Raw genomic sequence first — 14,290 nt, forward strand, 5'->3', positions numbered from 1 at the left:
AGCTTTTCAAGAATGGGAAAATCCCGGAGAAGCCTGGGTTGCATACAAGCTTTCTACTGCCTGGGCATAGGGCAATGTGATAAGATCCATCAGAGATGGATACAAACTGCATGTAACCCGCACCTGTTTTCCCATGTGATAATTTCCTTTGTGCTGCAACTGCTATAAATGAGTCTGCCATGTGAGCCTATCAATATGCCTGGCACTGGCTTTCCAGGCGCTGGAGTATGTGAGCAGTTACCGAAATGAATTTGTGGTTGGGGGTGGGAATTGAAACTTATAGCACTGTCACAATTTATACCTATGGTTTTCTGTGGGTTTTTTGGGCTATGTGGATGTGTTCTGGAAGAATTTATTCCTGACATTTCACCTGCAACTGCGGCTGGCATCTTTACAGGTTGGTGGCATGGAAGCGTGTGTAGTATATATACCTTCTCTGAATAAATCTTGCCAAGTAAGCCCAATGATAGGTTTGCCCCCATACGTTGGGGGAAAAACAAGGCACACACACACACAACTCATGTACATCAGACCTGAGCATACTTAGCTTCCAAGATCAGACATGATCTATTGCCCTCAGTGTATGTGGCATTCCTTATGTGTTGTTGGAGGCACACTGCCTAGTCCTTCTTCCTTGTCCAAATAATGTCAAACTGGGGCCAAACTGATCTGGAGATAGGGCTGATCTTGTTAAGAATTCAGGATTCTAGTCATAATTTAAACCTGCCCATTTAGATCCAACTGGTGTATCCTTGCAACTCCTCCAAGAACTCATCTTTAAAGAACCATTGGTTTATGCTTGGTGCCTGCTGTGCACAATTTCAGCTGGTGCTGTTTAATTAAGTACTTCTAGATGTGATTTTATTTTAACAGAAAAAAGATACATGGGGAATTTCTAACCAGTTTTTTATCTGTATTTTTAATTAGCATTGTTTATACTTTGCTTGCTTTTCACCACACAGGAATACAGTCTCATATTGGTTTTGCATATACCCAGAATAGTTGACATATATTTCATACAATTACCAATATGTTATATGTCACAGCAAAAATAATGTGTGTCCCTGGCAGGAAGCATTAGCTAAGGGGGTGTCCTGATAGTGCAGAGGCAGACTACACAGTGGCAGTTCATAGCAGACCCAAACTGCAAGCAAAATGATAGACAACAGGCCAAGCAACTATCCCCCACACTGCTGCTGTTCCATTTCAGGAATATGTGCTGGCCTAGAAGAATCCCTAGCCCAGGACAAGAGTTCAGTGAACAACTGCTGTTCAAGATAGCACCCTGAGCAGATTCATGAATAGTATCCCACCAAAGTTTTATGGCAAACCAATGAGATTCTAAAGAAGGAGGTCTTTGGCCCCTGGTGACACTAGGATGAGCTGAACAACTTCACATGGCATTGTTGAGACCTGGATCTAGCTATTGGCATGCTTTTGTGGTCCAGGAACACATGGAAATGCCATGGCTATGGGCAAGACAGAGATGAAGTCAGTCATTTTTATTACAGCAATGAAAAGGGTGGATTTCAACAGCAAGTAGCTAGTGGAGCTACCAGTACTTACTTTCTTTGAATTCCTTCTGGGACAAAGATGGGATATAAATCTTAAAAACAAATAAGTTAAATATTACCCAATGAATTAGCTATCCTGCACTAAAGAACAGGGAGTGGTCAGGAGAAAAAGATGTGTTGCTTGATAAATTGTGGCAAGAAAGTACATAGCCAGGCTATGTCATTTTATAAATTCAGGGTGGAATTGGGTATACGGTATTTTATTATCCATACTATTTTATTTCCCCCAACTTGTTTAATAATCTTTAAAATTGATTCTTGGCTTAAACAGACACATATATTCAACACTAACAGATGATAATGTTAATTCCCTTCCTGTATCATATTCCCTATTTGTTCGAATGTCTCAAATAGTCCTGATCTTGTAATAGACTTCTGTAGGAAGAATGTTACTGTTGGAAATTTCCACTTCCATACTGTTATATCTGTCCTAAATCTAACCCTATGTGTCCACACATGTTGTGAGTTGCCAATATTTAAACCCAAACTATAAAACAGCACAGAAATGCTTTCACAGAAACATACGTTCAATCTGCATTCATTTTTTAATTAAAATGTATAAATGGAGCCAAAGTTCTTTGTCATAATAATTTCAAGGTCAAAATCTCATTCTTGTTACTGAGAATCTGTTTGTTGGTATTTTATATGACTGCAACATTGTAGATGGAATGCCCAGGCAATTATTTCAGCATAGACATCAATGTGCTTTTACTTCTATAATCTACTTGTCGCTTGGAAATGTAGGAAGGAAACTGTGTGGGTTGCTCTCTTGCTGTGGCAGTCTTAAAGCTATTGTGCCCCTTAGAGAGAATAGTGAGCCTTCACTCTCACAAATTGCTCAATACTTCCTGATCATGTGACAGTTACGATCCAATCAGACTTGTAATAGGTGCCATCATTTTTTCAGTTCCGTCATCCCAGGTGCTGAGCTGCATCATTTTATAGATGGCCTTTTTAAATTATTGATGATTGTTATCTATTATTGAAGACTGCTCTGTCCTACATAATTATTGCCCACCCAAGTAATAACTGATAATTTGCTAGTAATTTATGTGGCTCGAAACCAAGGAATATTGCTAAATTTAAGGCAGTTTTGTCTTGCCCCCTGTTTATTTTGTTATCTGTTTTCATTCTTGTTTGGCAGCTTCAAAATCTGCATCTTGAAATATGTTAGGTTTGGCTTGTTAGTCCACTTTCCTTGCCTTCTCTTCCCTCTTTTTGACAGCAGCTATAATATGGAGGATTACAATTCACCCTTTCCTCTCTGGGATTTCAAGTTCTTATGAACAGGAGTCATATCCCATTTATTTGTGTCCATATCTCCACCTATTCAAGACATGGAGAATGAAAGAAAGAAAAAAGTGGAAGCTCACAAATGAACTCAGAGGGTCCTTTGCTGGCAAAAGAGATGCTGAAAGACTTTCAATTTCTCAATGTTCAAAGACTGTATAACTGATGGGCAATCATGGGGTAAACAGAAAGAATGCAATGAGTCCTGTGAACCACTGCCTAAATTTCATAATGGTATCACTGTAATAATCCTGTAAGCCTGGCGTTGGATCCCCTGAGTCTAGAAGGATGTGACTAATAGGACTTTAGGGACTTTCAAATGGCAAGCAGAACAAAGTTACACAGCAATGTCCATATATGATGGTGATGATGCTTTAGTTGCAGTGGCTCTTTGTACTATAGCAAATTAAGTGGCCCCTTAGGATCGGGCTGTAAGAGGACAGGAGCATTGCGATGTGTCTAGAGTAAGTGCCAGTAACTCTGGTTAAAGTGTACCCTCCTGTGTGTATAGCTGACCTCAGAATGACACATTTGAAAGCTCACTCCTGATGTTCTTTTTGAGTGGAAACCAATTAACCATTTGAAATCTATTTGGAATATGTTGTACCAGATATCATTTTAAATATCCAGCTGATTCCAATGATGACTATTCAGAGCTGGGTTCACTTGATGGCCTAAAATCACTGGACTCAGATAATTGCAAAAATGTAGCAATGTGGAATCTTACCAAATGAAGTGCAGCTATCCCTATTTTACTATCCCTCTTGGTGCTTAATAACAGCTCCATAAGCTTTTAATGTCTCTTTCTAAACTCTTTTTGCTGTATGTTTATGTTTTTAATTGCTGCATTTGTATTTTTAATGTAACTTTTCTAAATAAATTTGTTTTATTAGTTTGTTATAAGCTTCCATTTCTGAAAGCAGGAATGTGGAGGACGAGAATGAGAATCTTTAGTAAATAAATACTACACAAATTCAGTCTTGGCATATTTGTTTTGCAGTTTTGTTGGCTTTCTTTCCTTAGCCACACACTGAACACTGTTTGAGCACTTGTTGGTGATAGTGGATAAACCACAGAGCTTTATCACACTAGTGGGCAAATGGGACTTAAATGAGAGTTAAACTAGAGAAAACCAGGAAAAGTCATGTGATAAATTTCAGGCATTTCCTGGTTTTCTCTAGTTTAACTCTCGTTTAAATCCCATTTGCCCACTAGTGTGATAAAGCTCATAGTGTTGAGGGCCAGGAAATGAAATGTTCCCTCTGTTTGCATTTCCTATTATGGACATGTACTTCTCCCTCAGGCCTAAGGATATATGAACTCCCAAAAGGTATTGATTTATCAGCCATCATCTGAACTTTCTGGATAGCTTGGATCATTGGTGCTGGAAAACAAATGGGAACAGAACAACCCGTCACAGTGGGGTGCTTTGGAAACATCTTCTGGTTTGACTGCTTTGGTGCCTGGAATCTGATAGCTGCACATGCTGGTGATCCACCTGGGTAAAAATATATTGGAGTAGAAGATAAATTTCTCCATGAGTACTCCAAGCAAAGGAGTATATATTGGATTACAGTATGGCACTAGATAGCAGAATATTATGGTATGATCCTTCCTTAAATAATGAAGCTTCCCTAAGTGGGATTGACAGAAACAGGTGTAAGATCTTGAAAACATTCACGATGGTTGGAGGTACAGCTATTCTACATCCAAGAATTCAATGTTTATTGTAACTGTGCTTGAATGAGGACAATGGGATACACCTTTCACCTGTCAGCTGCCTTTGTCTGAATCCAATTGCTAGTCCCAACCAAAACAGACTCATTGAATTCATGGAAATTACAATGTCAGTTTATCAATTTACTCATGATTCAATGGGCCTGCTCTAGCTGGGACAATTAAATTTAAAATCATGTGCATTTTTGATCAGCAGTGAAGCTGTCATGACTTCAAGGATTTGGGGGAACATATTCCCACTATCAGAAGTAGAAAACTGACCTGGGGGAGGGTGAGACAGACCACTGGATGACAACAGAGTTACAGGAGTGAGAAAACAGATTCAGAAAAGCTTAACAAATTCATTGTTCAGAAGATATAGAACAGATATCCATGCCAGAATTTTCAGGATGGGAGTCTGAGGAACTGAGACAAATCAGGGAGGCAAGAGATAAAGGTCTTGATCTTGCTGACAAATTGAGAACAATAGAGTCACTGGGTCCAAGTGGCATCTATCTGAGAGTTCATAAAGAATTTGGCTGGCATGCTGTTCCGTTTTTATGAGACTGTAAGCTGAATTTGTGATCTCATAATTTTTGGGATGCACATTGATGGTTCCCCAAAAGTATATTTTCAGCCAGGCAACTCTCCAGTGGAAGGGCTTCTGAGGTCCTGCAGATCAGGATGCTGGGAAATGATGACTGCAGTACTCTCCTAGTCATGGAGCACAGAGTAAACCCACTCTACATCCACACAAGGCTTGATTGTATTCTGCTCTTCCATGGGAGGAAGCACAAGTCCTCCTTGTGTGGATAAGTTCTGCTTAAGTATGTGAGTGCACACATAGGTTCTTTGCACATGTTTGCATGCAATACACAGAAAGGACAGTTCCCAGTCATGGGCGTTATGTATGTGCATTTGGCAGAAAAATATTTACAAACCCCTGTAAAAATATTGTGTGTGGTATAATATGTGGGGGAATGTATTGTGGTCACCAGATACACTGGCAATAAGAAGTTGCATCCAGATTCCTTCATGTATTACTGGAAGATGAGATGCAGTATGAGTGACTAACCCACTCTGAAGAGAGTTCAGAAATGTACTTTGAAAAGTAATTCATCCCAGTTATCTATTTTTACTCATTACAGTTTTGGAAAGGTAATTTATTGCATTACTTATTGCATTGATTATTATTTTTTGTTGCTGTTACTAAAAAAACAGGAATGGTAAGAGAATGGGATAAAATAATGAAAAATCCCTGCTCAAAAATCCCTAAAATGTTTAAAGGCTATTTAAAATTTACCTTTGAAAGTACAGTGGTGCCTTCACATACACTGAGATTAGGGATGAATGTGGAAAAATTGCAAATATAAAAAAAACACTATTGTTGTTGTTGTTGTTGTTATTATTATTAACCTTTATTTATAAATAATTTTTTTATTAAATAAAAATATTATTTTTACCCAAGAGAACACCTCTCTAGGAATCTCAGGGTCCTCCAGTGCAACTCTGTGGTCAACATCTGCCAGACATTGATCATAGAATCATGCTGGAGGACCTACAAATGCCTAGAGAAGTGTTTTCTCTAGGAACTTCTAGGTCCTCCAGTACAACTCTATAGTCAACCTCTGGCAGAGTTCCAGAGGACCTATAGATTCCTCGAGAGAACATATTAATCAAAACGGCAAATGACCAAATCTGCAAAAGTCAAAGCCGCAAATGTGAAGGGCCAACTGTAATAAGAAAATAATAATTGCACCAGTGACATAACTTTGTTTCTACTTGTTACTTGTTTCTGTTTGTTACATTCCTTCTTAAATCTGCTTTTGATATCCCCCAAAATAACAGGTTGCAGGTAACTATATTACATGTGAAGTGTTACTTCCAAGTTGTGCCCTCAGGAGACTGATAGGGGCAATTTCTCCCCTTCTTTTATTCTCAGTCTTCAGGAGGGCCTGTTATGTAAGAGAGAAATGTCATGTTTTGGATCAATCCAAATTTTTTAACACCAATAATTTTGTGATTGTTTATATTGCTTTGCTGTTACAGTGGGCCCTCCTTATCCGCGGACCTGCCATCCGTGGATTTGAGCATCCATGGATGGCAAGCCTCTGGGGGGGGGGGGTGGAGGAGGAAGGAGGAATAGGGGAAGTGACAGAGGGGGAAGAGGAGAAAGGAGGAGGCAGCAGGGAGGAGGAGGAGGAGGAGGAGAGCAGTGGCAGTGGCAGCAGTCAGGGGAAAGAGGAGGAGGAGGAGGAGAAGGAGGAGGAGGAAAAGTGGCAGCAGCGACAGGAGAAGGAGGAGGAAGAGGAGGAGGAGGAGGAAGGAAGAAGAGGAAAAGTGGCAGCAGAGGTGAGGGGTAAGAGGAGGAGGTGGTGCTGGAGAATAGGAGGAAGAAGGGGAGGAAGGAAATGGAAGAGGAAGAGGAGGAAGAGCAAGAATGGCAGGGTGAGTGAGAGGAGGAGGAAGGAAGATGAAGAGTGGGGGGAGGAGGAGAAGGAGGGAAGAAGGAAGAAGAGGGAGGAGGAAGCACAGAGGCGATGGCAGTGGGGCAGGAAAGGAGGAGGAAGAAGAGGAGTAGGAGGGAGTGGTGAGGAAGAGGAGGAGGAAGAGGCAGCCCTCTGCCACGATGAAAGCGACAAGGTGGGCTTTGAGGGGGATGGGACAGCGAAGTCCCATTGTCTACAATGGTGGCATGGCCGAATGGCAGTACCATCACTGAAGACAATGGAACTTGATCATCCACTGATTTTGATATCCGCTGGGGGATCCGCAACAGTTACACTGTGGATATCAAGGGCCCACTCTACATCAAGAAACAAACAAACAGTATTCAGCCTTTGGGTATTTACCTTCTAGGTTTCCATATTCCTGAAGACAAAAATTAGGAATTGCCAGTGGTTATTTCTGTAGAAAGATCTAAGAAGACATCAACAAATAAATTATTGCAAATGATGGTAAACTGCCTGGCAATCGATTCATTCAGCTATTTTATTTCAGTTTGGAAGGCTAGTTCAATAGAAAATTTGTGTACTTTCAAATTTTACATCATCATAAAGCAACACTGATTCAAAACGGGGGGGAAATGACACCACAAAGATGTTCATTTCAAAGTTAAGTTTTATAAGCATGCTTTGATAGGACTAGGCATAACAGTAAACAATTTAATCTAGGCTATAAAGAATTATATAGCATTATCTGTGGTTTGCAGAGTTAATCATCATATTTCCATTAATGTTCTGCCTCTTGTGAAATGTCTTGACCCTCTCTGGTCATATTGGTATGATCTTTCACCTTTTGGTTTGGCATTTGAATTCGTAGTCGATTAGGATCACATTTCTATTTTTCCATTGTGTGTTATTGATTTTAAAGGATATGTTGAGTCAATTTCCAACATGTGGCTTCTGTTCTATGTCTAAAGTGCTTATTTTTCCACATATGCTTCTTGCAAGAAATACTTTTTAAATAACAATAATTTCCTTTCTGAAATTTGCTTTAAACAATTGTTTCCTCTCTATAAAAGGAGACACAGCAAAGGCAGACATCAGTTGTAGGAAGTTACTTATAATAAATGTCTTTGAGGCAATAATCATGTATTAAAAAAGGCATTACATTTTAAAGTTTATAAGTAACAGTTTGGGTGAGAAAGTCAGGTGCAGTTAAAATTCATGGGAATCAATGACAGTGTTTTTCTTTAAAACTCATGTATTCAAGTGGGGAAAATTAATCTAAATTTTGAATTGGGGGGTTGGAAGAGAAAGTAGCAAGATTCAGTAATGTATGCAATAAGAAATGCATTTGTGTATATATTGTAATAAAGAATATTTTAATAAAAATAAATAAATACATTTTGGATTAGGCTTGCTGTCTTTATCTCTTGTACAAGCATTAATATTGCCTCTGTTGTGTTTTCCTTTTCAAAATGTTTACCTTGCCCTGTAAGCCTGGTAAGAAGGAGAGATTCTGGAGGAGTCATCTCCTCTGATTGTCATTTAGCTTTCTTATCTGTCATGGACTGACATGGCAATACATCAGCAGCCCATCACCAGTTATCAATTCCTTTATCAAGTCACTGGTAGCCCTGCTCACAGAAATCTGATACAAAATCTATAACAATATTTTGGACATTTACTGAATGGTTTAATGACCAGCTATAAACCCAATCCATAATACAGTCAAGCTAGAAAACTGAGTTCACCAGCTAAAATCCAATGATGTGCAATAGCACATTAAGTAGGTCTTGGAGGCAGACTAAAAAGTCTTATTTTACTTTGACCTCGGGCATATAGGCTTTATATTTACCATTTGTATATGCACCTCTTGGGACCAACATGAATGGAAAGGAAAGCACAAGGGTTATTTTGTACTTTTGTATGATTACATTAAGCAGATCATGGAGCTTTTCTCCAACAGGGCCCTATCATTATCCTTCTTCACAATGCCTACTTTTTTTATTTTGCACATGATTCTCTTTGCATGTTGTTTCATTAATTTTTTAACTTAAAAAAATAAATCCTGTTTTCACATGAGTTCTGTATCGGGGTTTGTGTGACTCCATTCTCTCAGATGAGTATAGAATTTATAGCCACATGTGGATAAATATTCTTGCTGTCATCAGTGGGACTATTACTGATGAAATGTTGAAACACTTACAATACATAAATATAATCATAGAAGACCTTTTGCAGATGATGATGATGATGATGATGATGATGATAATAACTTACAACTTTCCCCAATGAAAACTGGGACACATGTGGCCAGGCAACATGAGAGTGTGATCAAGATGCCAACAGTGATTAATGAGGAAGAACAGAGAAGCTAGGAGATGCTGCAGCAGTTTGCTTTGGCCTCAGTCTACAAAGGGAAGGGCAAGATTCTGCTCTCCTTTTCTTCTCTCCCTCCTGCTGAGTTTATGGAGTGCAAACACCTTTTGCACTTTGTACTCAGTTTGCAGTAACTGAAGTGTCCAAAGGAGGGCGACAAAAATGGTGAAGGGTCTGGAAACCATGCCCTATGAGGAACGACTTAGGGAGCTGGGGATGTTTAGCCTGGAGAAAAGAAGGTTAAGAGGTGATATGATATCCCTGTTTAAATATTTGAAAGGATGTCATATTGAAGAAGGAGCAAGCTTGTTTTCTGCTGCAGAGAACAGGACCCGGAACAATGGATGCAAGCTACAGGAAAAGAGATTCCACCTGAACATTAGGAGGAACTTCCTGACAGTAAGGGCTGTTCGACAGTGGAACAAACTCCCTCGGAGGGTGATAGATTCTCCTTCCTTGGAGGTCTTTAAACAGAGGCTGGATGGCCATCTGTCAGGGATGCTTTGATTGTGATTTCCTGCATGGCAGGGGGTTGGACTGGATGGCCCTAGTGGTCTCTTCCAACTCTACAATTCTATGATTCTATGATTCTATGAAGTAAGCTGAAGGAAATAGAGAATGTAGAGGAGAAGCTGGGACATTTTTAAAATTGCTGGGGGAAAAGGAGGGGGACAAGGGACTAACTGAGATGTCCATGTAAAATCAGGGTATGTATTATTTATAGATGATCATGATGACGATGATGATAGCAACAACAACTGTATAGTTATTTCATGTATTCAGAAATTCTTATATTGTAGTAAATGAAATGGATTCTGGGAGTTCCAGTCCTAGTTCATTCTGGAGGCCTGAAGGAGCTAGGTGCAAAAGAAAGTGGAGAGAAGGGTCAAGGAGGCTGAAAAGACTGCAGGCCTTTTCACATTATACAGTTCTAGCATTACAATTCCACTCTACCTGCCATGGTAGTTGTCAGTAGGACTGTCAGTTTAGGGAGGGTTATTCACAATTCTCAGCCAGGGGGCTCTACTGCTGCACCCAACTCCAAATCCCAGGATTCCCCAGGATGCAACCATGGCAGTTAAAGTAGAATCATAATGCTACAACTGCATAGTGTGAAAAGAACCCTCGCTAAAGAAGGGTTTCACTAGTTCTGTAGCAAATGCCTGGAATAAAGAAGTGTTAAATATTATTTGCCTCTGGTGTAAAACATTTAACTATCTGTAATCCTTACAACAATCCTGTCAATTAATTTAGTATTATTATCTCCCTATATTACAGATGGGGTCAATTTGAAGCTGAAGAGAGTAGTTTGCCTAAAGCTATCTAGCAAAGTCACAACAGAGGCAAGATTTGAACCAAAGATGTTCTGATTCATAGCTCCATCAGCTGCTGTTGTGACCTATATGTTAATGGCCTTCATTGGAATCAAGGGTTAATGGAAGCATTTAGTGTAAGAAAGCATGTTGGACATAGAATAATTAATTCCAATTCTGTGATAAAACTGTTCCCTATTGATTTACAACCTCTTCTGGTTGGAAAGCCCTTTGGTAGAAACCTGATTCTTAATTATTGTCACAGGAACCTATGGCTTGTCAGGAAGTGATTTCCATCAAACTGATTAGCCCTTTCACTGCTTGGAGCATTTTTGTGCCATATTTAGCAGCTGCTTCACTGTTCATTACCTTTTTCATTGAGCAGGGTATTCCTGCACCACCCAGAGGAGAAACACACACTTAACTGCTATTTCTTTTCAGCTGGCAATGTGTCTGTTGGGAAGCAGAATAGCTATCATACTGACATATTGATATAATAAATAGATCACTGTGATAGAAAAGCTGTTTCAAAAAAATAGTTGCCATTATTTTAACAATATCCTCCACCCCATTGATTTTTCATTATCAGTCATATTTCATTTTTGTAAATAAGAATTTACAGTGGTCAAATAATTTATCACAAGCTGTTCAGTCTATTGCTTAAGAAGAATCTTTCTCTTGACCAGTCGCCTCCAAATTAACTATATTAAAATTTATATTAACTTCTTTAATTTTTGCATCTTGCTCTTGCTTATGTTTTGAATAGTAAGTCTGACATAGTTTTTATCACTTACTGATCATGTTGGATATGGCAAGATAATGATGACACCAGTATTCAAAGAGTTATATTTGCTATGTTTACACTAGCAGTCTTTGCATGCCTATATTTAGTTAGATTGCATATCACTTTCTAGTTTAGGTACAGCATATTTGTGTTAACTTCCTGGTTGTTTGTGTGTTCACACACACTCTCTTCCTGCATCAGGTAGCCTTCCTTTGTTCTCCAGGGACTCATCTGCCTTCACACATCTCTCTTTTTCCCTGCCTGTCCTCCATGAAGCATGTGTGATCAGATCCTCTCTAGGTAAGATGCTCCAACTATCCTCGTACCATGTAGTACTCTTTATTTTCTTACAATTTTTAAGAAGATGAACCTGTATTATTATGCACAATTATTTATAAGTGAAACTATTTTTATATATCTTACAAAGAAGACTAAGGGGCTTGACAGATGGGCAGCTAAACGCTGGCCCTGTTTGCCCCGGATGGTTGCAACCGCATGCCGTGGCAATGATCCGCTTACTCTCGTGAGCAAGGGGTGCCATAGTGGCGCTCATGTGCCATCATGATGCCCCTTCTGGCCAGCGCTGTTTGGGCACTGTGATGCACGTGTGTCACCATGCTGTGCCCCATATGGACAGGTGTGTGCCAAGATGGCACCCGGGGTGTGCAGTAGGGTTTGAGAGAGTGTGAACACTCCACCCTACCACAGCCCTAGTTTGCGGTCATGCTGGCATAAAGTGGTGTTCACTTGCATCCCTTTAAAATTCTGTCAAAATGGTGTGAGTGGGGTGAGACTCAGTGGGAGGGGAAAAGAAGGGCCCCAGGTATGTATGTGTGTGTGTATGTATATATATATATATATATATATATATATATATATATATATAATAAATTTTCTTTAAAAACATCACATCCAAAACCAACATCACTACTTAACCTGGACTATAAATATACATCTTTATTTTAACAGAAAGACTAAAGAGCATAGTAAAAGACATGATTCATCCAGACCAAGTTTGGATTTTTAATGTCCAGACAAATGAAAGAGAACATCAGAATAGTGATTGATATAATCAAATATTATGAGAAAAATAACCTGCAATGCTTTTTGTTGATGCAGATATATCCTTTGACAGTGTGAAATGGGACTGTATTCTGGGCATGTTAGAAAGAATGGAAGCAGGAGCAAAATGTATAGGTTGGGCTAAAAACATCTATAAAGAACAATTGGTTCAACTAATTGTAAACGAAGGGAAAAAGCCCAAGTCAATTAGAATTCAGAAAGGGGCAAGACAATGCTGTCTGTTGTTCCCCTTACTCTTCTTAATTGTACTAGAAGTGCTTACCAATATAATAATACAAGATCAATCAAAAATATTACAAGTTTAGAGCATATGCAGATGATTTAGTAATGTTTATAGAAAATCTCCTAGGAAAGTATTGATAGGCTAAATGAAACATTACAAAGATTCATGACAACATCAGGATTCAAAATGAATAAAGAAAAGTCAGTAAAAATCACAAAAAATTGTTAATTGCTGAGCAAAATATACTAATAGAAAAAACAAAATGTAGAATCGAGATAAAAGTGGAAAAACCTAGGAATATTAATTGCACACACACACACAACACCACACATCTGTTTGACAACTACAATATTATGTGGTAAGAACTTAGAAAGGACCTAGAAAAATGGTTAAAAATCAATTTATCTTTTTCAAGAAGAATGTCATTATTTCCTAAATTCAATTTTGTATTCTCCAACCTACTAATAATAACAAAGAGAAAATCTTTTGAATACTGGCACAATGAATTAAAGAAGTTTCTATGGGAAGGGAAAAGCCACGTGATCAACACCAGGTCAGCATTCCTGACCTAGAACTATGCTATCAGGCTAATATCCTGACTTGGCTAACTAATTGGATAAAAATAGAAAATAATCGAGGGGCATAATTTAAGTACATGTGTGGCATAATTTAAATACTATTTTTGTTTTATGATATCTTTATTGTTGTCAAAATATCAATTAAAAAAGAAAAGAAAAGAATCAACTGTTGAACCTGGAAGAATTTAACCTTCACTCTGGTGTGGCAAGTCTAAGATACAGAAGGAGTTTGAACATCACTACACATGCAAAGCAATAATAAACAAGTGAACACAAATTAAAACCAATTTCTACGGAGGAATTCCAGGCTGGGTCTCAACTCAAGAGGTTTTCCATGGCAAAAGAAGTGGGACAAATAGGTGGCTGAAATATAAATATATTTTGAAGAGGAATAATCAAAATCAATATGAAATGAAATATCCAGATGAAATAGAAAATCTAGAAATTAAAAAACATTGGCTAAATATCAGATAGATTTGAATCAGATAAATTTAAAACTGACCAAAAGAAGGAAGGCTTTTAAAAACTGAGAAATGAACCAGGGAAAATACTAGAAGGAAACAAAAAGAAACAAACATCAAAGCTATATAAAATTCTACTAAGAAGGAAGCTAAAACAGGATGTCATCAAATAAACAATGATAAAATGATATAGGAAGATCAACAGACATAGAGAATTGGACTGATGCAAGAAAAAAGACATTTAAGTTTATAAAATGCCAAAACATCAGAGGAAATTATCTAAAATGGCTTTCAGATGGCATTTAACTCCAGCAAAATTAGCCAAGATATATAAATCCTATAAGAACAAATGTTGGAGATGTGAAAAAGCCATGATTCTTGGTACCACATGTAGAGTAATTGCCCACAAATAAAAAAATTCTGGACATATATTCACTTAACG

The sequence above is a fragment of the Sceloporus occidentalis genome, unplaced genomic scaffold (assembly GCF_023333645.1).
Source record: "Sceloporus occidentalis isolate IW3139 unplaced genomic scaffold, rSceOcc1.0.p SCAF_150, whole genome shotgun sequence".
In the NCBI taxonomy this organism is placed as follows: Eukaryota; Metazoa; Chordata; class Lepidosauria; order Squamata; family Phrynosomatidae; genus Sceloporus; species Sceloporus occidentalis.